The following is a 23,441-nucleotide window of genomic DNA, read 5'->3' on the forward strand; positions in this document are numbered from 1 at the left end:
AGCACGCAGAAACGCAGTACAGTATTTCAATCTGAGGTGCAGTCTTAGATGAAGAGGTGAGAAAGTTGTTTGCTTCTGTTAGTTTAAATAACAAGAAACAATGCAATTTTGAACCTGACTCATTGTCAGCGATACTCTGAGCTACTGTAAGCAAGCTGTGAGCTACAGAAGCTATGCCAGATGTAATCACTGTAGGTCCTGGTATGAATAGAAATTAATCAAAGTAGCTACTTCCAAGTGGTTACTTAAGTTGTTTTTACTTTTATTCCAGAACTCACGTCCCCGTAGGGCTTTGTATAATTAACCTAGAGTAGTTGACCCAAGGAAAAGTCCACAGGTGGTAGACAGATCTTAGGGTTTAGCTTATCACACAGATAAATCTTTTCACTAGGCAAGGAGCTGATGAACGCAGCTACGACTTGGTGTTGCTTGCCATTAGCAAGCACCTCATCATTCAGAGCAGCCTCTCACAGCCCCTTTGCTTAGAGAAAGAAGTTCTCATGATAAACTGTCCATTAAATGTAGAATTGCAATTCACTCAGCTGTCTACCAAGTACAGCAGCAATAGAAAATGTATAAAAAGCACAGGCAAGAGATTTTTTTCCCCACATACTGCAATTCCACTTAACTACTTTTTGTGACATAGCCAGGCCTAACAACCTATCATCCCAGAAACAGTAGCATTTTCCAGATGTATTACATCCATTAACATCACCTCCATAAACATAGTTCATAAGAGTCTCCAAGGAGTTTAAAGGCCAGCTTCTGTCTACCACTAGTGAAGTAAGGCAAAGCCAGCTCAGACAGAAGTCATCCTTTCTGTGCTCTCAATTCTAGTATCAAGTTTTCAGAGAGATCTGGTATATCATTTGGGCAGCTGAAGAGAAGACTGGTTCAAGAATATACCTGGAGTTCTGTTGTTCCTGAGGTGACACCAAAGGTCAGACGTTTCCAGCACCCCAGGGACGTGCAACATCCTAAGAACCTGGAAGATGTGCCCACTCATTTAAGAAACTAATTAAGGAATAACAAAAACACTGAAATTCACTTATGAACTGAGCTGATCAATTTTACCTCGTTTTTCAAGACAAAAATACCCACATCCTAAATCAGAAAGCCAATATTCAGTACCATCATGAGAATATTCAGAATCATTCTGAATAAATGAGACACAAGTTCTCTGTTTTCAGTCTTTTTATCCACTACAAGCCAATCTTGTCACCATTGCTTTTCAGAAGCCTGACTCTATCTTTTTAGCACTGCTGTTACAAGATTGCTTGACTGCAACAAACATGAAATCAGCTGACCCAGAAAAGAAATACTAACATCAGGTTAGATTAAAAAACATACAAAAGTTAAATGCCTCTCAGACTGTAAGCAGCCATACTAAAGAGCTGCAGTAATACAGGGACTGATCTCAAAACAGAGATCCCCCATTCTGCACTTATTCCATGCTCCTAAACTTTCCTCAAACTTCCAGAGTTTTAAGCATGTGACCTACTTAAGATAATGTAATTAAAATAAGCAGAAGTTTAATTATCCTTTGTTACAGAAAGGTTTAAAGCTTTCTATCATTTTTCTCAAAAAAGCAGAGGCTTTTTTGGGTGCTGCATACTATTAAGAATTTATATTTGCAGAGCTCAGTTTTAGGCTCCTTTTAGACCCATGGATATTCACTTACTTACAGGAAAATATACTTAATAACAAAAGCCTGCTTGTTTCATTTACTTTACAGTCTCCTCTAGTATGAATGAAAGCTCTCTCATAAGGGTACAAGGCTTTTGGGTATCAAGCTCAAGACTTGTGGGGCTCCAGAAACACTATAACAGCACATCTCTTTATCCAGGCTTTTATTAATCAGACCCATTTCACCTTCTTTGATCCAAAATGGCAATGTAAAACAAAATAGTGCTCTCACACAGCAAAAAAAAAAAAAAACAACAAATTCAGTCTCAACTGTGTTCCTTTGCTCCTAATCTGACACTCTCCAGATTTCTCCTAGCTACTCGAAAAGACTTTCCACTTGTAGTGCCTCACATATAGTGTAATCAGATCAAATATTTCACTGAGATTCCCAAGTGGAGAGTGTGCATGCATGCATGTAGGTGGAGCCAAGAAATAACTAAGTACAGCAGAGAGGACTGGGCACCATAATACCATTCCAAAAACATCTCAAAAGAAATTAAATTTAAGAGACTGCAGCTGACGTCATGCTCGTCTGGACTGGCTGAAGATGAAATAAGTTTTTGACAGTCAGCAAGATGTGTTTATTCTGAAAGGTTATCAAGTCTTTATTTCAGTTTAAAAGAAGACCACAAAAATGGCTTTTACTCCTTCAGGTAAATTGGCTCATTCTTAACACAATGAATTTCCCATTATCAACGGTACATATACAGCAGCAACACAAGTGGGTACTTTAAACTACATCTGTCCTACTGCGTTACAGCTAAATCTGCTCTGGGAGCAGGACCAAACTTCATCTCTACTGTGCAGAAGCACAGCAGTACCCACTCAGAGGCTACAGAAGCTGAGATGTTGGCAGGGCCAGAGAAAGACAAAGCTCAGCTTGAATTTCAGGTCCGAGAGGTGTGCAGGGCTTAAAACCACTTTGTAGGATTGACGTATAAGCAGCTTACTATGGAGAGTCTAGGATACTGACTGTAATCAAACCTGAATCTCCTGAGCACCATTTTGTCCCAACCATGGTCCCAGACTTCCCCTTTACTGCAGATCTGACACTCCAGCCTGAGTTCACATTTTATAGGGGGAAAAACACAGAGTAATGAAAGGAGCTCCTGTATTTCCTGTTTAGCATTTCAGTCTCCTCAAGGGTAATAAAACAAAATCTCCCTACAACAACAGATAAGTCAGACAAATAAAATGTCAAGCTACTTTAGAAATAAGCTAGTCAGGATAATAGAATAAATCTCTTGGGTAGTCATTAATTGCATTCCTTTATGCATTTGGCAAAGATGCTGCCAAAGGATGTATGATAACTAATACAAAAAGATGCTCTATTTTTGCATCTCTTCTTTAAAGTGAATTTAGTGCTGACAAAAAGGTACCTGATTAATATCTGGGGAAATGAAAGCCTTCCACACATCCTCAGGAGAAGTGCTACCACTGACAGTTCTATTAACCAGCTGTAGCAGAGGCTGCACAATCAGACAGAGGGAGCCCTGCGCCAAGGCTCCAGGGCTGGCATCCTCATTCCTCCAGTCTGCCAACTCATCGTGGGGGCAAACTTTCCTCTGTTACACAGATCTTCCTTTCTGCAGAGCAAGGTTAATCACACTCCACAAAACATTGAGGTCTATCTGTGCAAAGCCCTTTGAAAAAGCTCTGTATTTTTATTAAGAACAAATTCCTGAGCAACACCCATAACATAAAGGGAATAAATCTCCACATTGATCAAAATAGCAGCTACGGTATGAGTACAGCAAAACAGACTACAGCCATATTTATTCCCTTGCCTTGCATCCTGCAAAGCAAAGACGACAGTAAGAGCCCATACAAATAGTTACTCAACATCACAAAACAAGAGCGTGTCTCAGACTAAACTCTTCCTATTATGCTTTCTGAATGATATGGTCTTGTCACCGTAATACAGCACGGACATACTGCACTGCTCAGCCTCTATTTTTGATTAACCAGGTGCTCTGGGAATTTCTGTCTATCCTTAATCATAATTAAAAGTTGTTATTCCCACTTTCAACTCACGCTTGCTGGCAATTAAATCTATTTGGAAAATAATAACTTTTCCTCCAAAGAAATGATTTGTTATTAAAAATAAAGTAGGCCTGTTAAGTTCAAAAGTTAATTCTAATCCTGTCCTTTGCCTACATGTTTCCTCATCTCCCAGTGGCCCCCATGAGATTTGGAGAAATTCTGCATCTCTTAGAAGGTAATCAGGACTTCCAGAGAAGATTGTAAAATGATAATGAAAGCTCTTGTAGCAAGCCCTGCTTCTGCCCTGAGAACATATGGATGTGCTAAGCAAAACTCCCATTTATGAACTGCGTACAGGGTTTTTGAGGACTGTCTGGCATTCTGTTCCATCAAGTGCGGTTCATTCCCTGACTGAGGTGCACACAGATGAGCACAGAGAAGCTCTTGGTTTGCAAATCTTTTCCTTGGGCTCAGATTTCGATGCTGTTTTCACATTATAGTCTAAAATCAAGATTTCACCTTCATGACTTCTGTTACCATTTATAGTTGGAAAAGGGCTTCTCAAGTGAGATTTTCACTTCTTATTGATTACAGCTGTCAAAAGAGCCTGAAAACTTTCTCCATTCTGTCAGTCCCAAGGTATTTAGCATGGCAAACCAGTCTCCTTGTCAGCAGTGAGCCATGAAGAAAGAAAAGCTGACAAAAACCAAAAGCCAGTGGGAAGAACAAAGCATAACTCCCCCCCCACAATGACTTCATTCCTAACATCAGGCACGTGGGCAAAATGTTTTCTGGTGGTCAAAAGATCATTTCAGATCCATCAGATAGTCTACAACCTGACAGCTTGTCATCTATGCTCCTTGTCTGTGTGCAAGTATTGCACAGAAACAGGCAGACATTTCTGTCCCTCTCTGCCAGTGAGGCAAAGATGTTGGCATGCCAGTTTTCTGTGCTTCCAAGTGGGCTCTCCTGGTCAGAATGGCATCTTGGCTAAATGCATACTGCATGATTTTAACAGTTACTTTGGAAGCTCACACTTCTTTCATACGATTCAAACTACAAACACTATATCCACAATCAATTACATCCACTATCAGCCCAAACAGGTGCCCACAACACCTCCTGATTCTCTAGAAGATTCTGCAAGAATTTATCTTTAGCCTGTGAAAATGCAATATAAAAACTTTCTGCAGAGAAACAAATTGTCTTTTCCTGTGGTATTACAGAGCAGTGCTGTGCACAGTGCTAAGGACGAAGCAGTAAACATAGCCTTAAGTTCCTAAAAGCTGTGTCCTCTGAATTATACAGTGACCCCAAATGATTTTAGTAACAAAGCAAACAAAGAAGCCTCCTACTCTTCTCCAATCCTTGCCTACTGAAAAGCTCTGCTTGACTTCAATATGCAATCATTTAAAAACAACAAAATTGTCAGTGGCAATGCAGAGACTCGGGTCAGTTCAGCCATTGAAAGCCTGCTTTCTGTTTGCTGCACCCCTTAGATCTATAATTCATTTTGGGAAGCGAAAGAAGAGTTTCTCAAGTATTGACACAGTAATTCAGAAAGCAAATCAATCCCATGGCCACTCCACAGAATTAACCCGCCTTGTCTAACTGTGAAGCCTATAGAAACAAAATAGCCCTCCTGAGGTACTGTGATAACTGCAGGCATGTGTAGTCCTTCCTCATGGACAACAGAAAGTATGAAGAAATGATTGATATAATTGTCACAGAGTAACTATATAATATAGGTCTTAAGAACCTTAATTTCAGTTCAAACTAATACAGAAGTCACAGATACACAGAAGCAAAGAAGGTACCTTTTCTCTCAAAGAACCGGGGAGCAAGAGCTCAAGGAGTCTGGTCACTGAAAAATCAAGCAACACAAACACTCCTGAAAAACACCCGTATGAGAATACCTGAGTCAAAAGATAGCCCCGTTAGCATCAGGTGCAGGGCTTGGTCAGATTCTCAGTGAACATGAGCTGCAGAAGTCCATGGACCTATGCTGATTTAAATATGCACCTACGATTCCCAGTTAAAGCAACACAATGCTGTAGCAATCGCTTTTCTGAGTGTCAACACTGAAATCCAGCGTATCCCCCTGTTTCAGGGTCTGATGATCTGTGAGATTATCCTCAATAGATGTAGTTTCCGTTGTCTTTTGTTGCTGGGTGATCAACTGTACGTTTACAGGGACAGTGCTACAAGGCTGCAGCACTTTTTTTTTTTCCATCTGTTTACCTGTGCTTCTAATACTACAGCATGTTTATCAACACCACCACATTTTTATAACTGGACTGGATGGACTGGACTGGTTCTTTTTTTCCTGCTAGAGTACATAGACTATTCAAAAAAGATGCACCTTGGGAGGAGGGAGTGGGGAAGAATGAAGATGGAAAGATTTCATGCATGACTTCAGTAGGCAGGATTACTTTTTTAAAAACAAACAACATCGACAAAAAAAATTAAGTCTCATAATATAATCAGCCTTCACCACAAAGGGAAAAAAACAGACACAGCTTGGAAAGAACAGAGTTGTTCTCAGTAAACAGCACCTGCATCCCTTGAACTTTGGTTAGTTCGCCAGTAGCGCTATGAAGAGAGGAACCTGGGATAATAATTATTACTCACTATTCCCCTCACCTAAAAGACTCCACACAATACCTTTGCAGTCAGTCCATCCCACTTAAGAGGAAAAAAGAAAACACAGTGCACACACCAGTCCATCTTGTACAGCAGTAAGCAAAATCTCTGCCCAGTCCATTACATTACATATAGGCCACTGGGCACTGGTCTTTGCCACACTTTAAAGAGTCATGTGCTGAAGGCCTGAAGTTGAAATGCAATTAATTGCTCAGAACTTTATTATAGATCAATAAATCAAGGCAGCCATCTACGTACCTGATACAGGAATGGGAGTTCAGAGTGCCCAGCAGGATCCCTGATGACAAGGTGGCCTCTGCACAGCTGGCAAAGAAGGGATCTGCAAAACAGGAGTCTGTGTGTCAGAAGCCACATGCATGTCTTTTGCAAAACACAAGGAAAACAGCTCCCTCTAACCATGTCTCTTGGGAAGGATGAAAGAGGCCCAGCCCAAAACAGACCCTCACTAGCTGGCTAAAGCCACTGGATTTAGACCTAATAGAAAAAAATCCCAGCAAGGGCTAAGATTTCGTGAGTGTGACTGTAAGGTGATGGTGGATGAAACCCATAGTTTTGCTCAAGCAGTCAAACTGCCTACAGCTGCTGACAGCAATGGCAGCAGAGCATCATGTTCTCGTGCCAGTGGGAGCAAGCTCTTCATTTTCAATGGGACTTGAGCTCCTTTCAACCACAGGCACTTCTGAACATCGCACACAGCACATCTCCACTCAGAAACACGTTCAAGCACTTAATTAAAACAGATATTATTACTTCTCTGCATAATCTGAATCGCATTAAACATTGGATCAGATATGAGCACTGTGTGGATTTGAGACTGAAAAAAAGACACGTACATGAATTCTACGCATCCAGAATATCTGATCCGCTATTTTACGGGAAAAAAATCTGAAAAACTGAAAGTACAAGAAAGTAATATAGCCAAGTTAGTCTTACAAAAAAAAAATAGATCAGCTTCCTAAAAATCAAAATGTTTTCAGTAGTGGGAGCATGCTGTACAGAAGAGAGAGGTGACCGCATGTAGCACTGTGGGGTGAGAAGACACCTGACAACAGGACTCCACACCAAACTAACTGCAGGAAAGCTGGATGTTAGAAATACTCCTTTAGGTGGCCAATACAAAATAAGCTATCAGTGCAGGTGTAGCTCACACAGTACTCAAACACACATATGATGATTTACCCAGTGCTTCAGTCCCAATGGTGAAGAAAAATAAAACCTCCATCCCAGGTCAAGTAATTGCCCGCGCAACACTCTATAATGAGATTTAGCTTCTTCACTTCCATCATGATAAAATCGCATCCTCAACTGCTACTCATGTACAAACATATGACACTTCCAAACACCACAGAGAGTCTTCTCAAAACCTTTTAGACGTTCAGCAGGTGCAGATGTTAGATTCCATTCTGATGCAAAAAGTCTGTGAATACCAGCAGGTTTTAGTAAAGAGGAAGCTTGGTGATGCTTCCCTTACTCCAAGAACCCAGAAAATTTGAGAACAAGAGATTTATCAAGTGCTGTTGCTTGCCTCAGCTTTGCCCAGGCTCCTCAGCTCCTGTCACCCCAATTACAGACTGGCTGGAATGCTTTGAAGGGAAAACTTAAGCGGAGAATGTTACAAACAGAATAACAGGAGGTTTGATACCAATGCAATGATGCCAGTTATTATTTAAGCTGGAATTAGTTCACTGTGAGTGATAGAAACCATCAGGATTGGATGATTAAGAGTTCAGACTAATCCTCAAAGACAAGATGCTAAAGGACCTAATAGCTGACTGAAAAGAGTGTGATCAGAGAGTGATTTAACTTCTCCAGAAGGCCTACAAGGCCTTTGACACTTGTTTTCCCTGCAGGCTTTCCTTGCCTTCAGTTCAAAGTCATTGAAAAGGGTGAACTTCAAACACCTGTTTCAGCTGAAGAGGATGGCACCAGAGGGTGTTTTATTCAACCAAACAGATTCTACAAGAACAAACACAGATGCTCAGCACTCCTATCTTCTACTGCAGGGGTAAGAAAAAAAAAAGCTGTATGTTTTAATTACTGAAAAAATGAGATGGATTAATTAGGTTAGACAGACAGAAGAAATAGGGCCATTCCTTCCAATTTAAGCACATTCTTAGTTATGGATGAGAACCGAGAAGGAAAGAATATCTATTGCATAAATTATACAATTTGAGTACAATATTATAATATCTTTCAGACAAGAAGTAGTCCTGTAAGAGGAAAGGAAACTATGAACCATTGATTGCACTGATGGGTCTTTACCCACTTTTGGACAGTTCTGTTATTTAAAAATTGTATTACAGCATCAAGCTCAGAGCTTAAAGTGCCATGCAAGATTTAAACTCCGCTTTCCTTCAACAGCCTCTTCAATCTAAGGTGCATCCATTGTAAAGGAGTAGAGTATTCATATCTGGAAAGTGTGTCTAAAGTCTGATTTTTCAGATGCCCTCAAAGGATTTTGTAGAAGTGAGGCATGAACAGGAGAGCACACTGGGAGAATTCTACAGGCCAAAAAGGAACCTCACTGGGAGAAAACACTGAATAACATTAAACTTGGAATAACTTTTTCCACAACTTACCCAAAGATTCTGCTTTGTTTCTGTTCCAAGAACAGTGATTTTGTGCCCCGTTTATCACTTGATCTGGCAGGATATATATCTCTCTACAGAATTTCCTTGGCTCATTCTTAGAGACCAACACAATTGTAATTCCTCTGTTGTAAATCCCTTTTGTATTTTAGTACAGCAATCTACATACAAAGATACAACTGACTGGGCTGATAGCTCAGAAATAAATTCTGGACTTCTGTCTGAAGCCAAGGAGAAGCTCTGCTGCTCACCTAATGGATCATAACTGTAAGTCCACATTACTAAAATGGCTTCTTCCCCTTTACATCGTTTTAATCATTTGTTTTATGAACTTATTTTTTCATGTCTACCAGAACACCAGACTAATAGGGAATGTCAGCATCTATTTTGCTGAACATTTTTAAAACCATACTTTCAGCATCTAAATATCAATCATAAAGTTCTTTAAACTTTTGGGATTTTTAGCCCTTGAATGGTAAATGAAGGATCTCTTTACTATCATCAACTACATTTTGTTACAACTGCTTGCTCTGCTAGCTTACTGCTATGGCTGTTGACCATTCACTGAGGGTAGCTCACATTATTACAGATAACAAGCTAGAAGCCCGCACAACTGCAGGCTTATTTGACATCAATTACACAGTGACTTTTCAGACTTCTGCTATAGAAGTTCCCTTCAACAAAAATTAAGCCTCTGAACTTAAAATTATGTATTCAGCTTTACCAGCAGCAAAAGCAAAAGACATAAGAATATAAAGTAAAAAAAAAAAGTTTGTCCCTTTGCTCAGCGTTTAAATTCTACTTGTCCTCCTAATAGGAAGAAAACGCTGAATGTTTTGGTAAATGAGTTGAAAGTCCTTCTTTAATATTACCTCACTCAGTGTTTTCCTTAATACTATAAAGAATATCCCAGGAACAATGCTTAGCTGATTTTTTGTATGAGTGTCTCAATAGCATACTTAAAAACGCATACCCACTTCTGACACTGAAATACATCCAACCATTATAGAATCATAAATCATTTTTTTGAATGGCCATTTATATATGGCCATATATATATATATATACACATATATATATATACATATAATATTTATTATATATATATTATATGTATATATATATATATACATATAATATTTATTATACTCCTGACAGAGTATGGCCATTTCAGCAGCCACTGAAGTGATGGGGAAAAAAAAATAAATAAAAGCTTAGTTTCCAAGGGAAGAAAGAGGTATCATGAATGTAAACCAGAAATCAGAAGGGTGGTGGTAGTAGAGCCAAGGTTTAAACACAAGTTACACGAATGAGATTTCTACCATGCCCTAAACGCAACTAACAGGGAACTGAGTGTTTCCTGGGAGGGAAGATGTCCCTAGCACACAGCCTCTTTGCCCTGCTCCCAAAGGCTGAGCCTCGGCTGAATCTAGAACTAAGAGCGTCTGACCCAGCTGCCTGGGACAACCAGGAAAAAAAAGAAAAAAAACACAGAAAACAAAGGAGTGGTGAATTCACAGGCACATCTAACACAACAGCCAGATAGCTTTACGCTCCAGCCTTCCCTGACATGTGAGGCTCCCTACCAAGAGAAGAGCTTATCATAAAACAATGTATTAAAAAAAAATAAATAAAAGTACTGGCACACTGAAGGCTCTATTTTTCAGGAGGATTTAAAACGGGTACATTTTCTAGTCTGGGAAAGATTTCCGTTCAGCATTATTAATTGGATTGTTTTCACTTCAAGGGGAGAGCTATCGACAAAATACTACTACCGCCAATAAAGAATCATCAGTTCTGACATTTCTGTGGAAAAAGAGACCACCAAAAAACACCTTTTGATTCAAGAACCTGATCGCTCGCTGACATTCCTGCTGCTAAGCACTCTTTGGGCAGGTCACATGGTGCTGCCTTCTGCCTGAAAGCAGCAACATATACAACACCTACTACCGTAAGACAGCTTAAAGCCTAGGGTATGAAAAGTCAATTGAATCTGGAATTCCTTCAGGTACAGAATCCTGTAAGCTGACTTTCGCTTTCACCATATATCCTTCCCTGACTATCTGCAGGGATCCTCAGGGATCACACTTGTCTGCATCTCCTGGAGCACCAGCACAGAAAGAGAAAGGGACTGAGTTTCCTCTCTCTCCTTCAGCAGAAATTCATCTACTCCTGAAAGAGAAAGGGACTGAGTTTTCTCTCTCTCCTTCAGCAGAGATACATCTACTCCTGATGCAGTCTACTATTTCATAAGAAAAGGCAGGAACAAGTTTCATAGGCTCCCAAATCTAACATGGCCACCTACATGTTTTCTCCTGTACTGCGTATTAGCTTTGCATAGGAATGACTTGTGTCAGAACTGTAGAGAGGTTGTTCGCAACTAAGTAAGATTAAAGCTGAGGCTAGTAGATTCATTACACAAATAATAAACCCTAGCAGCTCAACTAGAGGTGTAGCATCATAAGGAACAGGACAGTCTCGACTGATAAGAACTCACCCAGCTCCCCATCAAGCAGCTTACATAGATGAGGAATTCTGGAGAACAAAACCACATTTCACCTTATCTTATTTCCTCATCAGATATAATTTCGTAACAGATACGTTTAAACTGTCCAGAAGCCAGAATGGTCCTGAGGAAAACAAAACCTAACATTGGGCTCCTGAAGGTCACAGAAACAAGACTGCAAGGAGGTGAGGATATTACTCCTGTCTGCAGCGACCCAGCAGTCATCAGAAAAATGACAGGGGTCTTTTGCAATATATTTTAAGCTTCAGTGAGAGGAAACAGGAAGATTATAAAATGTCAAGACAAATCAATCTTTTGCTTACACAGTGCAAGTGATTTATCTAAGGAACACTTGAGGTTTTATAATCTTAGCTGATGCTTAGAAGACATTAAAATAACAAGACAAGGCAGGTGAATCCCACTGCAGCGTGTGGCATCAGATCTCAGAGAGCAGGAACAGATACCAGGTGAGAACAAAGGAGGAAATACGTGGAAAATACAACTTATGTCATTTATGGCATGATGCTACATTGACAGAAACCTACATTATTTTATTGGTGCCTCCGTTTCCTGTGACGATTTGAACAACAAAAAACACTGGGTAAATAAAAATAAAAATGTTTTGCATTCACATTAAGTTTTTGTAGCCACAGGCTCAAATTTCAAGAGGGAAGGGGAAGAGAAAAAACAGGGGAGAGAAAATAGAAGAAAAGCAAAGCAATTCCTGCCAAGAAGAACCAAGAAGCTCTGATAATTGAGATTAGAGTAGAAGATAACAGGTTCAAGCTGTAGTTTGTAAGGAAAACAAGTCTCAAATTTGATTATCCTAGTCCCAGAAAATGTGCGGGGCATCCTGCAATTGGCAGTGTCAGGCGAACAGGCTGCAGCTCTCTGTGTGCACAAAAGTCTTTAATGTGTTTGAGTTTAACCTGGGTTCAGCAGAGGCTCTGCAACATCTCTCCCTCTCCTGGGGGCCTGGCTGCCCATGCTCAAGTCCAGCTCTGGAGCAATGTAACCACAACTTGAGACCAGACTGCTGTGAAACAAAACTACTCCCACCCAGTTCCAACTCTAATCCACCTTTCAACCCTGCACAAGTATAAAGAACTTTCATTACAAATTAAGACGAAGCCGTGCATATTGTGAGATGATTCCTTTCATTTGAGATGCTCTGTAGCAATATTTCCCAACACTTTCTTCTTCATCATAAAATAAAACACCAAAAATTCTACCACAAGCCCACAGGTTAGATCACTAATTTACCTTCTCCTATTACCCAGGTAAATTGAAGCCATTATCTAATTAGTACCAACTGTCGTTCACCTACATATTCTAATAGGAACATTTTGGGTTATACACAGGCCAATTACCTGCTGAATAGTACAGCACCTCATCACAAAACCATTAAAAGTTCAGCAGGTAACTCCCTAGACAGTGCAAAGCTTTCATTTTCAGAGATCTGTGATGTCAGTGGAGTGAGGCTGATCAGGTTGCCACTTAGAGCTTTAAAATAGCTTTGTCAACATTAAAAGAGTTTATTTCATAAATCAATAAGATAATTCATATCTTCCACACCAGCATTATTACTAGGATTATCACAATTATGGGCAAAGTACTGGGCCCACCTCCACAGGTGTTGACTACCTTCACCCACGCACAAACATAAGTGACTTACACAAAATGCAAGAGTAAGAAAGCCAGCATAAGCACCTATCTTAACCTAAGCCATGACCACAGGACACCTCAGATTCACACCAAAAACTCCATAGCATCGCTCTTAATCCAAGTTTCTCATTCAAGTTTGAAATGCAGTCTGACTCTGATCCTCAACCAGATTTCTCTTACCTTCTTTGTCTGAGAGGTTTGTGTAGTCAGACAATTTTTAAAAGCACCCTCTTGAAAAAAAAGCTACCTTGCTTGAGGAACAGAAGACTGTGAAAAGTTGAGACCCGATCTTGCTGGTGCTCAGATTACCAGGAAACAGAACAGCCACTCTTAAGAATCATGAAGAATTTGTTAAAAAGCTATTTCAAATGAGGTATTGGCCATGTGGAGATCCCCACAGAAAGGCCAAGAAGTTCATCTTCTCATACCCTGAGAACTCTAAAGAATTTATAAATAGATCAAAAAGACACAAACTTCACTTATGTACAAGTGGAGCAAATCCACATGAGATGTCGGTCCTCTCATCACCCCCCCCAACAGGGATGAATTACAGCACAAAACAGCTCAGAGCTGCAACAGGGCCCCAGGGTGACTTGAGAAACCACTGACAAATGAGCCCAGGCCTCAGTTTTTAAAGGGCTGCACATCAGCAGGGGGGTGCAGCAGGTAAGGACTGCCAAAGCTTAAAATACAGTTCATACAGTTCACTTTGCAAAGCAGCTCCTCATATCTCACTGGTAGCATCTCATTAGCACTCAGTGCTCACCCTCTGGGAGCACAGGGCCAGCACTCATTGCACATGTGCTGGTTCCAAAGCTAAAGGTGTTTCAGGCCCTAGGGTTCCATGGTCTGATTAAATGAAAACATCAGTGGAGTCCCCAGACAGAGGAAGCACTAGACAATGGGGGAGAGAAATAGGATCCTGATGAGGTACATCAGAAGAACCAGTCATGGGCCCATCAGACTTAAGCCAACTAAGCCACAATCAGAACACCAAAAGTCTGCCTTCTCTCCTCTTTCTCTTAATTGAAATGATTTCTGGGAATTGCTCTCCAAATGTTTGCTTTAAACACCAACCTTTTTACACTCCTACTAAAAGTATAGGAATGTACAAGGAATAAGTGTTGATCTGCACAGAGCAGCAAGGGTGCTGAAAAATTAAGATCCCTTTCTTTGACATTGTGCATCCAGAATATTGTCACACCAAGTTTGTTTCTGAAAATGCAGACAAGTTGAACAACACACTCTATGGAAGTGTAATTCTTTAACAGACTACAGATATATGTGACCTCCGGTTAATTGACTGACAAATTATTACAGATCTGGGAAATGAAGGCCACGATGTGGACATTTTTTCTCTCATTTCTATCACCTTCACCAGCGCATCTTCTAACAGTCCCAGGGTTGCATTTTACAAGCTACTAAAAAAGGAAAGGCAGCCACTTTGAAATTTATGAGGAGCCAAGGGAATCTACTGAGTGCCACCTTTCTCATTTCATTCCTCGTGCCACTGGCATAAATTGGGTTCACAGCCTGCTCCCTCACTTAACAGCCCTCTGTTTCCTGCATTCATATATCTCCCTCCCTGCTAGTTTTTAATACCATTTACCAAGATTCATTTCTTCTCCGCTGCCTTTCTCACTTCAGGGCTCTGTTTACAGCCCGATGAGAACTCAGGAAAAAAAAAAAAGCACATTCTAGCTTTTCTGTTTATGGTACCAGGTCCTTATGATAAGGCAGTACACTTATCCTTCCCTCAGGCTGAAGATGACCAAGTGGAATACTCTCCATTAAAGACTAAAAAAGCTGATATTTAAACTTGGAAGTTTACAGTAATATAAGAGAGTTGCTTGTACCACCAACAGTTCACATGCACAAGACAAAAGGTTAATCAAAGCCAGCTTTTCTTTCCCCCACAGTAGTGCTGGACACAGGAAGGAGGCCAGAAAGACTGGTTATTAAGAGATAATGACAGTATAAGGATGCAAAAGTGTTTATTTCTTGGCAGGCATTTGTTTCTAATTTCCTGAATTTTCTTTATATGCTTTATACAGCATTTAAATCTAGCTGTTGAAGCTTCAAAAGCGCAGAGGTGCCTAATACAATTCCTATAAGAAATGCCTCAAGGCCATTTGATGTCATGAAGAAACAGAAACATTTACCACCAAGTGGCCTGAGTTCTCAGTTACAGAAACTTGCACTACAAGCATCAGCACTCCAGTGCTACTGGCAAAAGGTAAGCCTGCCAAGGTAGAAATAATATTCTGGAAGAAGAAAAACTATCACACTGTGGCTCATAATGAAGGCAAACATTTTTGCAGAACAAATTCAAGCCATGGCTGAGAGGCTGATTCCTGTATGGAACCAGATATCACTCAGAACTTGCTAACACCTGGGTGGATTTCAGGAAACCCATCTTTCACAGCTATTTCAACTTCACTGTCAAGGTTGAACCCCGTTCAAAACAGGGAAAAATGTCTAACAAAGCAGAAATAAAAAGTAAGGTGCCAAGCAACATGAAAAAGTTCAAGCAAGGTGACGACCCAACTATTTCTTACCTGGAGCAAAGTGCTGCATAACATCAATTGCAAATGGTGTTGTATAAGGCCAGTTCTACACAGTGTTTAGCACATATGAAACAGACTGAAATTACTGAACTAAAGTACACCAAATCTGATTTTGATAGAAAGGAGAAAAATGTCAAAGTTCTAAGCAGGTCTCTAATATTTGTGAGATGCAAAACTAGACCTCAAAGATGCAAATTATGAATCAAGCCTTTAATGTTACAGTGCAAAAATACTGCATTACTTATTTACCTTTAAAATATGAATTCAATCAAGTATTTAATAGCTATTGGTGACCAGTAAGTCCTATTTTGTTAGGGAAAAAAATGCTTTTCTACTTAAGCTTTTAAGAAGTGACAGAAATTTACAGGGGTAGGCTCCTAGCACTTCTTGAAAAAAAAAATCTTTTAAATAATGTCATGTTACACATCATTAAACTGATGCATTCTAAACCAAGATGAAGAAAAAAGCACGGAGAGATGAAATGATCTGCCCAAGGTCACCCAAATTTTTTTCTGAGAGGCAAGAAGAGAAACTCATTTTTGACAGAACTCTACGCCCTGACCAGCAAGACCTCCAACATTGCGTCTTGGATTGATTAAGGTCATATGTATTAATGTGAAATCTGTCTTCCTTCCTGAAAAATGCATGCAGATATATCTCATGACTTACCCAAGCAACTATATACCATAGAAAAAAATGCATGCGCATAAATCAGAACTGAGTCAGCTCAGTGCTATGGCTGTGCTCTGTCCCTAAGAGAGAACACTATCTTGGGTGGAATAAATGTCCTGTTATATTTATAATGAAGCTAATCAATTTTAGGATTATAAAATAACCTTGTCCAGAATTTTGATGAATCACATGACACATATGCCAAGGACTCTATTGTTAAAGAAGCCTTTTATTTTTTTTTACTGGAATTTCAATAATTAATCATGTTTTAGGGTAGTTTTATTTCTGTGTGGCTTATCCTTTGATGATCTAATTTACATTTATAATGATCTATTCCCCTGTGAATTAATTGCTCATGTTATTTTCTCTATTAATCAGACGTCAACATTTGCATTACAGATGACTGTTTGCATTATTTTCACACTACTAAGTCTGGCAGTATGGTACTGATGATAAATACTTAGCTCAATTCTAGGGATGAATTAGTGTCTCAGCCCTTTTAAACAAAAGCATTATTAGGATCTCGCCGCTCTTTTGAAGTAGGCTGATGAGTCTGCAGTATTATCCACGTGTTTGTTATATATAAGAATTCACTTCTTTGTGTGAACTGTAAACACACAAATATTTAATTCACTCGTGGCTGTTTGACAAGTCCTGAGCGAAGGGCAGACAATTATGAATCTGAGGCCATTGCCGACATCCTTCCCATGTTTCCATGAGTCTCTAGAAGTTTCACACCTCCCAGCTACTCACTGCAAACCCTCTTGGGATGCTATCACTCACACTGGTGCTTGAAAAGTTGTTTTTGTAAAAATTGCTTACTTGTCTTTAGGAAAAAAAAAATCAGTGTTGGTATAAACCAGTTCAAATTGTTGGCCTGAACTAGTCCCCCACTTCCCAGCAGAGCTGGGCCAGAGGAGTACATCCAGGCCCAGGAGGAGTCACAGCCTGCACCCTTCCCCTCCTCCCAGATGGATGGCATGACATCTAGCCCTGACAGCTTGCTCACAATCCCTTCCCCAGATGAGATTCAGGTATGTAGGCAGACAAGGAGAGAAGAGCCTAGTCTCTATACTGTTTTCCGCTGCCTCTGTTGCACCCTCACTATTTCTATGGAATACAAAGCAATAGCAGCTCCAATGATGTAATGCAACTACTCTGACACAGAGGTGGGCCGTGGTTTCTTACGTTGTCCTGTGCATTGAAGAGCTCTTTACAAGTCCCTAATGCTCTCACACAGAAGCACACTCAGAGTCACACTACATCAGACTTGAGAGACATGCTGCTTCTGCCTAAAAGCATCCCTGGCGGCTCTGAGGCAACAGCATCAATAACAGGCTGGGTCTGCCCTAAGTAAAGGACTTGCTAAGCTCCACCAGCATCCACTTCTACAATGGTAGAGAACAAACTGGATATTTAAAACAGGGAGATGGAAGCAGAAGCAAATGGTATATCACAAGCAAACATGGTGAAAGCCATACTTTTACAGCAGAGGATTTGACCCATGTGTCTGAAACTCCCAGCTGTGGGCTCTCATCTCCTCAGGGTCCTTTCACTGGTTCTACAGCTGTTGTCCCCAAGTCTGCCACAGAGGAAGCAGTTCTGTGTTTGTCATTTTCTTTCACATTGCGAAGGTTGGTGTCACCTTCACATGACTCTAGCCAGACAGGGGTATTTGTACCTCCTCTGCCCAGTCTCACACAAGAATAAAGCTTTTTCCCTGCACCATTAGAGAAAAAATGCATTCTATTTTATGTTAGTCTACATGACAACATTTTTAATACTGCAAGTGTTATTAGATCGATATTAAAACACTTCACTGATTACAGGTGCAGATTTCTTTCTGTTCTCACTTTGTTCTGCCTAGCGACCTATGGCACACATACCAAAGCACGCAGGCACATATGAATGATGTGCAGAGCACAGGAAGAGCTGAACCCCAGAGATGAGGGGAATCTTCCTCATGGTCTCTCACCTGCCAAAGGCAACACTCCTTGCCCACTATGTTTCTACTGGCACATCTAATTTACAAAAGCAGAAATAAAAAAAAAAATCTCAAAACGATGCGTCACAAGAAAACAGGTTCTAAGGAAGGATTATAGCTAGTTATTGCATGGATTTTAACCCAGAGCTTTCTTCTGAGAAGACAATCTAATAGCAGCACAAGTATATTTGAAAGCTGAGATATAGCCAAAGAACCCTACAGAAGAGGGATACATCCATTAGGAAACATAACGTAAAAGCAAATAGTAAAATGGGCCTTGAAAAACATTGCTGCAATTCCTCAATTCTCCTCCTTGTTTTTCTGGACTGAGAATTGTGAGCAACCAGAAAGCAACAGATAACTTCAACTTTTAATTCCATAAATGTAATAAAATCAAGACAACTGGGAGATGAAACTTGACACTAGCTGTGAGTTTGGCCATGGACCCAAAACCCCAGTGCATATTGGCTGGTGTTCCCACTGGTACCCAGCAGTAACAAGGGTGCTGAAGCTGCAGACCTAACAGCTTTTTTCTTCTCCAGGCACATGGACACAATCAGCAACAACTTCATGCCTGCACAAGCAGGACTGTGTCAGCTGTGGGATCCAAGAATATGTGGCTCTGGTAAGGCACCTGGATCAGCATTCAGCACAGCAACACCGACAGGCTCTCCTACAAGGAAAGAAACATTGAATGGGCTCTGTTAAATCTCTAAGTGATGGAGCTGTTTCTAGCATCTGTCTGGTTTCCTTACTCTGCTTCTGACTTAGAGCCAAATTACAGTCTCTTCTATTCCCAAACAGTATTATTTAATTTTGCTGACATAAGGAGAGCTTGTTATGGTGTGAAGTACATTTTAGGTGGATAAATGTCTCAAGGTGGTCCTCAGTGAGAACACCTTCAAGTTAGCAAGCTCAGCATAAAGCATTTGCTGCAGGATATGAAGTATTAAACTACTGTCCAACAGACTCTCTACTCAGCAATATCTGGGAAAGCTACTTCAATAATCCATTCACAGAACGCCCTCATTTTCCAATCCATGAATATGATCCCTGTCTTGGCTTCATGGTGTGGTTAGTAAAGCTCAGCAACTCTAATTAACTCTGGATAGATGTAATACTATTGCATCTTCTGGTAGATGTGCAGGAGAAGGCTGCTCATTTCACAACTTAAAGCTTTTCATACACATCTCATTCTTTATAGCCTACTGATGGATTCCAATTTTGTATCATTTCTTTCCCATGCTCCCATATCTTTTAAATTATACTGCTGGCTTTGCATCACATTCCTGGGATCATTAAGTGTCTGAACTGTAAACATCCTTATTCTCTGACACAGGAGATCAGGGAGAAACTAGTGCGAGGTAGATGAGAATGCCCCCCCCATAACAAGAAATGAAAGACTGGACTTGTGCACAGTTCCAAAAGTCATCTTATTGAGCTGCCATAATGACATACTACATCCCATTAATCTGCAATTATACACTGACAGTGACTGTCAATCTAATACTACAACCATTCAGCAGAACTAAATGTACCATTTCTGTCCCCAATGCACTATTGACTACAACACTTGAAATAAAGTTAAACGTGGTATTTAATGGAGCAGGGAAGATTCCGAAATCTGAATTAAGAAGGAGCAAGATTAGAGCATTTATAGTCTCATCATATCTGTGACAGCAAAGCCTGAGAAAACAAAATGACTCTGCAAGAATACATGCAGGCATAGAAAATCATCTGCTGACCTCCATACTAAACTTGGTAGTTTGTTCTCACAAATCTCCTGGTACAACCAGCTTTTGTTATCTACGTGTGCTCACTACATCTCAGAGAGGCCGTCCTCCTCAGCACTGTGCTGCCTAAATTCCCCCTTGGTACTTTATCACATCTGTCTCCAAGCATAGCACATCCCTAGTGGTTCAGCATACTTAGGCTTGGATAAGATGTGAGCTAGAGAACAGCATGGTCCTGTGGACGGAAACCTGGCTGAGATACCCTGTCTCTTCTGTTCATACCACAGAGAGATGTTCCTCTTTTAGGCTGTAGTGCCACTGAAGTTACTGCCCTGCGGTTGCTTCTGTCTCTCAGCTGGTAGAAGCGTTTGTGCAAAATGCTGCTGGGTCATCTTTGGGTAAAATCCATCAGAACAGATCAGAGCAAAAGCTGCAAATTGTTTACACTTAACTGATCGACCTGGCTTCCCACCGACTGCTCTACTGTCAGAGACATGTGGGATTACCAGCAGCCGTGAGAAATAAAGAAGGGCAGTGATGTCCTAGTGGCTACAGCTGAAGCCAGAGGGGGACATCTGGCAAAAGCCAGAGGCCCCATTCCAGGAAAACATGCCTGCTCGGGGGAAGAGAAGGAGGTGCCCAAGAGCTGCTCTGAGCAGAAATTGTATCAACTGAGCACACAAATTCTGTCTTAAATGACACCATGAGGCTGCAAGCTCTCCTGAACAGTAGGGCTGCCTCAGGCACAGCATCAAAACCAGTTCTCTGTATAGCCAATGGAGACAGGCATCACCTGGGCATGACCTACCCACCCAAAAGCAGGCATCCAAAATAGCTGGGCTGGACTAGGTGCTTAACAGCTAGAGACAGACAGGATGAATTCCACTTCAACGAACTTAAGTTTCCTTTCCAAATTTGTTTTGAAACGTAGTATGACATTTCAATTTCAGTGAATTTCAACAACATGTATAGCTTTTTCTGTGTTTTAGAAGTGTTAAAGAGCCAAGGACACCCAAATGATCATACAATGTTTTTTATAATGCATCATTTCTGCAGCATTGCAAAGGACCACAGCCACTCCAGAAGAGTATGGGTACACCCAACCATACTAGATGTGGTTTCCTGCTCTTCTTGCTCGCACACTAGGTACACTCAAGTAGACACTGCACCCTTTGATATAGGATCCTTTCACTTTGCTGCCAGCATGAACTTAAGTGTGGACAAAATTAACCTCAGTAAATGAGTTTGCTGAGTACCCCTGGCTATTTAAACAACTATGTTCTTTCTCTCTTTTAATTAGCTCCTAATTTTGGGCATTCTTTTCTTATTCTCAGTATTCACAGAAAGAATATGAAAACAACATGTTCAGGGCTCACAAATGCACCTGCAATATTTGGCAAGCAAATTTTCATACACATGGAACACTTCCAGTGGTCTACTGGCTTATAGCGCGGTGGTCAGAGTTCAGCAATCTATTAAATCCCTACCAATTAAAGAACAACCCAACATAACACACTGCTGATCCTGGGCATCCAAGCCTGAGGTATTCAAATTCAGCATGTATTCAGAGGCCTTGATATTCCTTCTGGAATAAACTATTAACTCTCTGAGATCACACTGCATTGGCAGCTAACAGAGAACAAATCAAGGAAACTAACACCATTTGCTTGGTCTCCAGGAAAGGCAATACTTACAAATGTCAAAAGGCAAAATATTTTATTTCTCGATATATAGCAAGGCTACATTAAATGTCTGACAGCTCATTATATACGTCCTTAAAGAACAAAAGTAGCTAGAGCATAGAAAATGAGGATGAGGAATCCAAAAAAGATTTACTTCCCTTCTCATATCAACTATCTACTTCCACATATGTAATTTCATTCCATTTTTATTTTTGTCTCGGAAAAAAAAAACAGATCTATAATGTCTGGATGCAAAGAAGTTTTCGAGGGAATCAGGCCTTCCTAGCCCTTGTAGTCAAGTCAACTATCCCAAGTGGTTGCATCCAACCACTCATCCAAGTCTGCTGCAAGGAAACTGAAATGGTACGTCACTGTATGTGGAAGACAACATACTCAACAATACCCAAAAAAAAGCTGAGGTGCACTGGTCCTGCTGGAAGCGTATGGACAGGTTCTCCTGCATACAAACCTTATTATCAGAAATTTTAAATTGTCCAACTTATCAGGAATATCACCTGAACAGGCAGATGGTTTCTGGCAACAGAAACTATTTACAGCAGAAAGGATACACTGAAATCCATTTAAGCTAAAGCAGGGCAAAATACAACCTGAAGATGAATAACTTAATACAAAGAGTAATTAACCACTGCCACAAATTAATGAAGTGCATGGTACTTTCTCTGTCACTTAAAATCCTCAATCAAAATTAAGGGCTGAACACATGAACTGCTGAATGAGGGTCTTCAGCTCAACCTAAGCAGAAGCTTAGGTGATCATAACAGTTCCTCTTGGACACCTACTAAGCTTGCTTTTATTTATTAAATGATAAATAGTCTACTACTTCTAAGAGAAGCAAATCCTAGCAGTGTAAATCAGTTTAGTATTATGAGGACAAGAAAGCTGTCCTGACAGACAGAAAATGAGGAACAGCCTACACCAGCTCTAATTTATATTCTACAAACAATATCAAAGGTCACCCAACTCCTAGCATAGTGTCGCACAGTAGGCATTATAAAAAGAGATTCAGTCAGCTAAATAAGCATTTTTCAGAACTAGTAAACTGTGCTAATTGAGCGTATATTTGTAAAAACCATATAAATCACCAGGAAAAAAAGAAATCAATAATCTGTTTGAATGTGGATTACATACATGGTTACTTTCTCCCAGCAGCAGGGTCACAGATGGAAGACTTGATAGGAAGTACAGAGACCATGCTTGTTATAATCAAATAACTACATTACTAACTCTCACAAATAAATCACAGCATCTGTGCTTACAGAACATTGCAAGAATCCTTGACGTATATCGAGGGGAATATATATATATACACATGCACACACACAATACACACACACGAATATATACAGTGAAAAAGTATGCAAATGCGGGACAGGAAAAAAATCAAGATCATAAGCGAAGAAGATAGTTTGCTTATTTTAGAGATGATGAAAGAATAAAAAAGTATCTCAGCACACAGGCACATCTATGAAGGTGAATGCATTTTTATGTACACTCACAAATACCTTTTTGACCTTCCCTCTTCTGCAAATACAAGATAAAAGTCAACTGAGAAATTAAATTCAAGATAAACTTGTTTGATCTTTCACAAATTTAATTACTTCTGAGAAGAATCTGATGATGGAGCCCAGAAACCGAGTGCAAAAGAAGCCGACCGAGTGCAAAAGAAGCCGACCGAGTGCAAAAGAAGCCG

The 23,441-nt window shown here is 40.3% G+C and overlaps 1 protein-coding gene across 14 annotated transcripts in view; it reads right to left on the reverse strand.

Annotated features, from left to right (window-relative positions):
- Window positions 1–23,441, reverse strand: part of TSPAN4 (tetraspanin 4) — a 406,942-nt gene that overhangs the window by 258,389 nt on the left and 125,112 nt on the right. For 7 of the 14 annotated variants that reach the window (XM_021402766.1, XM_021402776.1, XM_021402768.1 and 4 more), the window contains one exon: window positions 6,571–6,652. The gene's annotated coding sequence lies outside the window, so the exon portion shown is untranslated. Of the gene's footprint in view, window positions 1–5,486; window positions 5,534–6,570; window positions 6,653–18,834; window positions 18,989–23,441 lie in introns of all 14 variants that reach the window. The other 7 variants (XM_021402775.1, XM_021402777.1, XM_021402770.1 and 4 more) reach the window with 3 other exon arrangements.

This window comes from Numida meleagris, chromosome 6, assembly GCF_002078875.1.
Source record: "Numida meleagris isolate 19003 breed g44 Domestic line chromosome 6, NumMel1.0, whole genome shotgun sequence".
Taxonomy (NCBI): domain Eukaryota; kingdom Metazoa; phylum Chordata; class Aves; order Galliformes; family Numididae; genus Numida; species Numida meleagris.